The sequence below is a fragment of the Balaenoptera borealis genome (genome assembly GCF_965194805.1).
Source record: "Balaenoptera borealis genome assembly, contig: HAP1_SCAFFOLD_370, whole genome shotgun sequence".
In the NCBI taxonomy this organism is placed as follows: Eukaryota; Metazoa; Chordata; class Mammalia; order Artiodactyla; family Balaenopteridae; genus Balaenoptera; species Balaenoptera borealis.
The window spans coordinates 586,459-594,645 of NW_028123823.1; positions in this window are offsets into that span (position 1 = coordinate 586,459).

Below are 8,187 nucleotides of genomic sequence, written 5' to 3' on the forward strand. Positions count from 1 at the left end.
TGCCACAGTCTCTGATTCATTAACCACAACTGTGAATATCAGAGACATAATTAGAAAGGTAAAAATTCATATTTAATTTTGAACTTAAAGTGTTTTATGGATTTTACACCTTTAATAGAATAGTGAGCAGAGCAGCAACAATCATTTGTGAATATTTACTATAGACTGTGTATCTTTCTAACTTTTTCGTGTAGGATTCCAGGAGAAAGGCCTGGGCTGCGGCCACAGTGGGCGTGGCCCCCAGGCCGGGCCGCCCCTCCAGGACCCCCGACGGGGCCCTGCGCTCCTGGCGGCTCCCTCCCCCGCCGCCCCGCTCCCTCCCGGAAGGCCTCGGGGCAGAGCGGTCCCACCCACTGCGCGCTGAACAGAGCCCGCGTTTCCTCAGAGCTGGAACTCCCGGCTCGGGCGGGGTCTCTTCCCTCCGCCTTCACGGAACTGCCCCAGAGCCCGAGGGGAGGGCGACCTCACTGAGGCTGCCGGCTCTGGAGGTGCCCCGGCGGCCGAAGCCGTGACAGTCGCGGGGACGGCGGGCCGGGTAAGTGGGCGCCGACCCTCCGCCTGGTCCGGTGCCCGGGCGGCAGCACAAGACCAGCTTCTGAGGGGCAGGGGTTCGCTGCCACCCGCCGCTGCTGTGCAGAAAGAGCGGCCTCCAGCCTCTGGTCCCCGGGAAATTCGGTCCCTCCTCTCGCCCCTGCCCTCGGCCTGGCTCGCGAGGCCTGGTGGGCGTGGGGAGGGGGTCGGCCTGAGCGTCCTGAGGGGAAACGGGGCAAGGGAGGCGCAGGGTCCGGCTGCAGCGTCAGCGCCCCTCCTCCCGACTGCGGGGAAAGCGGCTGAAAACTCCTCCCGAGGCGCGCAGGCCCCTTATTCAGCCGAGTCCCTCTGCGCTCCTTCCTCCCTGAGCTAAAGTACCGGGGGGAGGGGACAGGGCAGGGGACTGGTAATGGGGAACATCAAAAGGTGATTGTTAACTAAGGAAAACCAGCTCTCCCAAGGTGAGGAATGCGGCGCTTTTCTTTGCATGGGCTCACTGAAATCCTTCCTTTGATATGCACCTCAGCTCTCTGGGGCCTGCATTCCGTATTTGCATATCCTGAGTGCCTCAGGGCCCGCCGGCTCACATTGGAGGGCTGCAAGTGCTGAAGACTGTGACATCCTTTGTTTACTGATAGGGCAAGAAATATTCCATTTCCCACCGGCTTGAGGGGCAGACAGTGAAAAAAAGTCAGAGAATCTCACTCGGCATGTACTTTGGTTTACATATAGATAATATTTATACTTAACTGTGCTAATAGAGGTTCTCAAGTCCAATCAACTTGTACTACTGCCCTCTATGTATCAATTTCATCAATATCATAAGATAAATGCCTATAGAATTGACTTAATCCATTTAAATAGGATAATGATTTTTAAAGGAAACATAAGAGAAATATAACAACAAAACCTTTACCACTAAAGGCTGGGTCTGGAACAACCTAAATAAATGTTCCATTGTTAAAATATTGAAAGATGTAGTCAATAGAAATATCAACAAAAATGACAAATAATAAGGGTAGCAGAATGTTGAAATTTTCTATCTTTATCACTAAAGTGGCAGAAAATCATTTATTAGTAGGCACTGGGGGCAGAAGATGCCTGATTTTATATCTGTGTCATATTTGTGCAGTTGTTTCAACAAGTAACTTAAAGACAAAATGGAAAAACAAGGAGGTTTGTGCCTGAGATCATGTTGATGTGAAACCAGGGATGGCCACCTTGTGCCAGGTGAGTTAAGTTTACCTGGCAGGTAGACCGCAGAGCTCCTGGGAAGCAAGGGTTGGAATTTTTCTGCTGGGTGCCCCTTAGGTTCTGTGACTTGACTGACTGACTGTGAGTCATGTTTCGGGAAAGACCTGATCACAGGAAAAGGGTGGGAATAGAGTGCTTTGGGGAGCAGCTAACAACATTCATCACAGCTCACGGCCTGAATGAATTTTAAAGAAACAGGAAAACAAATGCTTCTTATGGAATCAGAGAATGTGAGGGCTGGACAATCCCAGAAAATGAGGAACAGCCATCCCATTTTCCAGATGACAAAACAGAGGTCCAGCAAGGTGAAATCCCTCACCCAAGTTGCACCCGTCTCTCCTCCCCACTACGTGGTTCATGAAAGCAGGACTCTTCCTGTCTTGATCACTGCTGAACCCCAAAATGGGCCAGCCATCTAGCAGCTGCTCCAAAAATTTGGGTTGACTGTAGGAACAATGCTATTTCTTTCTTTCTCACTCTTATTCAGGATTGTGCCAAGAACTCCCCAGGTTGCAATGTAATTCGATAAATGTAAATATTAATTGAGTTTTGTTGTGATGAGGACTTAGGCTTTGAAGGTAACAGACTTGGTTCAGATCTTGGTTCTGCCACTCCATAGCTGTTTGGCTTTGGGAAAATTACTAAGCCTCTCTGAGACTATTTCCTCCTTTGTAAAGTGGGGATAAATCTATCTGAGCCAGCAGAGCACCTGCATGAGAGATGTGCACTAAATATTGGTCTTTCTCACTCTCCTACGCCATCTCTCTGTTCTTCCCAGAGAAGCTGTACAGAAGGATATAGTACCTTTTAAAAATAGTTAACTAATTAATTAATTAATTTGTTTTTGGCTGCGTTGGGTCTTCGTTGCTATGCACAGGCTTTCTCTAGTTGCGGCAAGCGGGGGCTACTCTTTGTTGCGGTGCCCGGGCTTCTCATTGCGGTGGCTTCTCTTGCTGTGCTTGTTGTGGAGCACCGGTTCTAGGCACGCGGGCTTCAGTAGTTGTGGTCTGCAGGCTCAGTAGTTGTGGCCCATGGGCTTAGCTGCTCCGCGGCATGTGGGATCTTCCCTGACCAGGGCTTGAACCCATGTCCCCTGCCTTGGCAGGCAGATTCTTAACCACTGCGCCACCAGGGAAGTCCGATATAGTACTTTTTAAAGAGGGGTTTGAATTTATTTCAGATTGTGTACATTTTTCTTGTAGAAAAGATTATTCTACTATAGAAACATAAACACGCAAAACCACTCCAAATGCAGTATTCTATGGTTTAGATATTATCAGTCACATTTTATAAGTAATTGGGCAAATGCCAAAGCACTAGATACTGGGGCGTAAGAAGACTCAAATCTGGGGTGACCCCACCCCAATTTCAAGAGCAGGGTGTGCTTTTCAAATCCATGTTTCATCTGGTCTTTGTTTCTCATCCATCCTCTGTGTCTGCCTTTCTCAAGAAGGCTCAGATCCTCGGCTTTCACACCCTGCCGGCTGGCTGTGCCCCAGCTCCCGGCCTGAAACCTCTGCGTGCCTGGGTGTGCCTGCTCCCCCTGTGCATCACCAGCTTTGCCAGGGAGCTGCTGTATCGTGCACTGCTTGCTGTACCCAGAGTACCTGGACCCTTCTGGAACATGAAGTGCACCCTCCTCACCATGTGTGCAGCCCATCCCCTTACCTATATCCTGCCTGTAAGCCAGGCTTGGGGGTGACTACAGTGTGCATTCAGCTGTGTGAGGTGCTGGGATCAAAGTGAAGTTCCCAACTTTTGAAGTGGCAGGCTTGAGGGGCACACAGTGATTTAAAGTCGGGTCACCTGACTTAAAGGGGGGACTGATTGATTTAAAGCCAAGGCAGCTGACTTAAAGCCTGCGTCCCTCAGCTGCAGGACGAGACCAACTTTGGCAGTGCACGGGTTCGCTCCAAGCCAGCACTGCTGTTCAGGAAGAGATTCCAGTAGCGCCTTAGTGCAGGGGGACTTGGTCCGTTGTCTTGCCCCTGCCCTCAGAGGGGGGCCACCTGCTCTTCTGGAGAATCAGGGAGGGGGAAGTGCAGAGTCCCGGCTGGAGTTGCGGCACCGCTTGTCTGATGGCAGGGAAAGGGGGACAGGGCTGTGTGGTGTCCTGGGGCTGGACTCACCAGGTCGACTCAGCCTCTCAGCCTCCTAACCTCCCCCCCACACACTCCACAAGAGTTTCCAATAATATGTAATTGCGCCTTAGGTTCTCGGTCTTCAAACTCATCCCCAGGCTCCCAGGTCCCTTGATTCAGCCAATTCCTCTGTGCTCTTTCTTCTATTAGATACAGTCCCAGAGGGAGGGGCTGGGGGATGGGACTGGAGGGATGCCGGCAGCACTGGCCTCAGCTGACTAAAGAGATCCGGGGCCTGCGCTATCACACATGTGCGAGGACCCTTAAGGCGGAATCGAGGGGGCCAGTTAGAGGCAGTCCTTGCTGCCTCAAGTGAGTATGGATCACCGTTGGGTGGGGAGCACGCTGACCCCTGAGAAGTACTGTTAGGAGGATGTGTTCCTCCCTCGGCTTCAAGGACGTGGGTGGGCTTCAGGGCTCCAGTTCCCCTCCAGGCCTCCAGGTCCGACTGCACCGCAGCGGCCTTGCAGACCCGCCTTCCTGTCCCAGAACTTGCCAGGCTCCAGGAAGAATCCAGACAGCAGAGATGGTGCCTGAGGGCTCCAGCTTGAAAAGTGCTGTCCCTGGGGACCCAACAGTGGAGGGAGGAAGGGTGAAGGGAGTGGGGGTGTGGGGTCGGGAGGGGTGGCTGCCCTGGGAGACGTTGAGAGAGAAATATCGCCCCCCACACCCCCTGCCCCTGCAACTGACCCATTGATGCCATAGGATCTCAGGGCCTTTTAGTCAGAGATGCCTCTGCTTCTTTACTCCTGTGTTCAAAACTATGCAAAACCAACTCTTCATCCTCTTGCTGCCTTGCCAGGACTTTTAAAGCACTGTTCTTTTGAAGCACTCGGTCCCTAAACTGCAGTTTGGAGCTGTCCCAGCTATTTAAAAGTGTTCTCCTTAAACTGAGACTAAATCCTACTCTTTTGGAAAAACGGCCTTCACTTCACTGGAGATCGTCTTTTCTGCCCATTCCTTCCTTCTATTGCCCTCTTAAGAACCCCTGTGCTCAAAGAGCTTGGTGATTTATTTTTTGCTTGATGTCAAAAAGAAACCTTCCCCATGCACCCCAAAAAGCTTTCCTGGAACATAGGTGTTTCACAACCATGACAGTGTTTTGCAGTTAGTATACACTGGGTAGAGTGCCTAGCAATCCCTCCAAGAGCCAGAGGTGAGCAGACCTTTACTTATTTGATTGGATGTCGTTCAAGTTTAGGAAGGTCCCATTCTTATGACCCAGCAGGTAAGACAGAGCCCTGGATGGCTGTGGCTGTGATCAGATAACTTCTGATGATTTTATTTCCCTTACTGAGCTGCTGCTTCTAGGTTAAATTCGTTTTATTACCTGTCCATTTTTAAAGAAAGGCTGACAAAGTCACTGTAATAGGTCAGGAGTCTGAACTCAGGGTTGGTCAAAGGTACTCACAGGGAGGAAGGTGGATAAAAATAGGTGGGTAAAATAGGAGGGTTGGCAAGTACAGCCAGGACACCCGTGTTCATCATGCATACTAATAAAGGCCAGAATCTCCTCATTTATCTCTGGTGGGAAGTTCTGATGGTTTCACAGGATCAAACTCAAATCATATTCAAACTAGGGGATTTCCCTGAGCATAAAAGGAAGTATCCGTCCCTAGCAGGAGTCGCTGCAGAGGAATAAAGACGTAGATGTAGAGAACGGACCTGAGGACACAGGGAGCGGGAAGGGTAAGCTGGGATGAAGTGAGAGAGTGGCGTGGACATATATACACTACCAAAGGTGAAATAGATAGCTATTGGGAAGCAGCTGCATATAGCACAGGGAGATCAGCTCAGTGCTTTGTGACCACCTAGAGGGGTGGGATAGGGAAGGTGGGAGGGAGACGCAAGAGGGAGAGGATATGGGGATATATGTATACGAATAGTTGATTCACTTTGTTATACAGCAGAAGCTAACACAACAAGGTAAAGCAATTATACTCCAATAAAGATGTTAAGGACAACAACAACAACAACAAAAAAAACCCAAAATCTAAGTCAATCAAGCCAACGGAGACAATGTAAGTGTTTACAGTTCAAGAAATCCACAAGGGAATCCTTTATTCTGTAGGCAATGAATGGTCCATTCGAAAAGGAAAAAAACTTTCTAAAATGTTGTCTTTCCATTTATTGTTCAGAACATCATTTTTATACCTCTGCATTTCTTACTATTCAAAGCCAAGTCACGTGAGTTACAGGGAAGCAGCTGATGGATTTAAAGTTGGGTCGCTTGATCTAAAAACCAGTGGCAGTTGATTGATTTAAATCCCGGTCATATGACATGAGGAGGGGGTGCTAAAAACTGCTTTTTCATCTTTGGCTCAGAATATCATATTTACCTTGGTTTTTCTTATGATTTAGAAAACTTGAGCTGTCTCTCCTTGGAATCATCAGGAGAAAAATACAGTATTTCAGGTTCATTCTTGAAACCAACTTCTCACGGTTAAGGTGTATTGGCTAAAAGATCTTCCTTCTTCAAGAGATTCCAAACCTCTGTAAGACACTTCATTGTAATTGGAGAAAAAAGAAGAATGAATTCAGGCCAGCAGCTGCAGGAGGCCAAGGCAGCCCCCAGGACTAGGGAAGGAGGAGGAGGAAGGGCTGAGAGTTGCCATTAGAGCAGACAACCTCCAGAGGGCGCTGAAGCACCGGCAGAGCCCACCTGCCACTCCCAGTTTGGCACTCCAGGGTCAGATTTGGGTTTGGAGATGGGGTTGCTGTAACCCCAAGGAGGTGAGCAGAGAGGAGGAGTTGATTACCGGTCTCCTCTGACTCTCTGACCCAAATTGCCTGGCTTCACAGGGGGGACAGGGTTTTGCTTTCAGCAAACTGATGGGGCACTTCCAGGCTGGTCGGGTTGCCCAGTGGCCCGACAGCCTGACAGGCTGACTGCGGTGTGACCGCCCTTTGTTTCTCCAGAATCTGTGCATCAGGAGGTGCATGGGCGCGGGAGCCCATCCACCGCCCCTCCCCCCAAGGGGGATGGCACCTTCCCTGGCTGTACCCTATGATCACCAGGTACTTGAAATGAATGCAAGATTTTTGACTTCAAGGAAAAGCTCGCATAACCGTTTCTTCCTCATAATGTGTGGGATTTACTATAATGGAAGGACATTAGAAAGAACAGGTAGAAAACTCACCTGTTGGTCTCCATGTAGGAGTTTATTTTGCATGAATCCCTCCTACGTGAGTAGATAGCAGAGGTTTATTTTTGTTCCCGTGTGTGTAGTTGTGGCAGAGGATGTAGGTATGGTGATTTGAAGCCCTCAAAGAAATATTCTCAGAACTCTCAAGATTTGTCTTGATCGGAACCGAAAGAGACCTGGAAAAGGAGGAAAAGAAAAGGAAGAGGGAGAACGAATGACTGTTTCTCAGTAAATTCACCTTCCTGGTTGATTGTTCTGTCTTCTCATTTCTTTTAACTTCTATGTATGTCTAATGGAATAATGTAGAAAGGCTGATTTTTATGCTTTAAAAGATTTTACATCACAAAGAAACTAGAAGTGGCTAACAGAACTTATTCAAATCAATTTTGCATAGAGACTTTGATATTAAATTTGGATACTAAAATGGGTTTATCCCAATTTTCTCTTTCTTTTTGAGCGAATATTTGTAACATATTTTTGTAGATAATAATTTATCCTAGATATACAAAATTGTGAGAATGGGTACCATTTTTTACCACTTAAATGATTTCTTTTAAATGAATAGATTGTACACTTTAAATGCCAATGTTGTGTCTTACGTGTTGTTTTTTAATTCCTTGATTTCCAAAACTTGTGTTTATTTAATTGATTTCTATCTAATAATCTGTGTCTCCCCTTTATAGTTTCTTACTTTATATTTTATTGATCTATAGTTAATTTACATTATTATATTAGTTTCAGAGGTACAGCATAGTGATTCATAAATGTTTAGGTTCTTCTCCATTTATAGTTATTATAAAAGAGTGGCTATATTCCCCATGCTATACAGTACATCACTGTAGATTATTGATTTTATACATAGTGGATTGTACCTCAAAATCTCCTACCACTATTTTGCTCCTCCACCCTATCTCTCCCTGCTGGTAACCACTAGTCTGTTCTTTAATTTGTGAGTCTGTTTTTTTGTTGTTATTGTATTCAATTTTTTAGATGCCACGTGTAAGTGATAACATACCATGCTTGTTTTCTCATACCATACCATGCTTTTTTTCTCATAACATGCCATGCTTGTTTTCTCTGCGGCTTATTTTACTAAGCATAATACCCTCCAAATC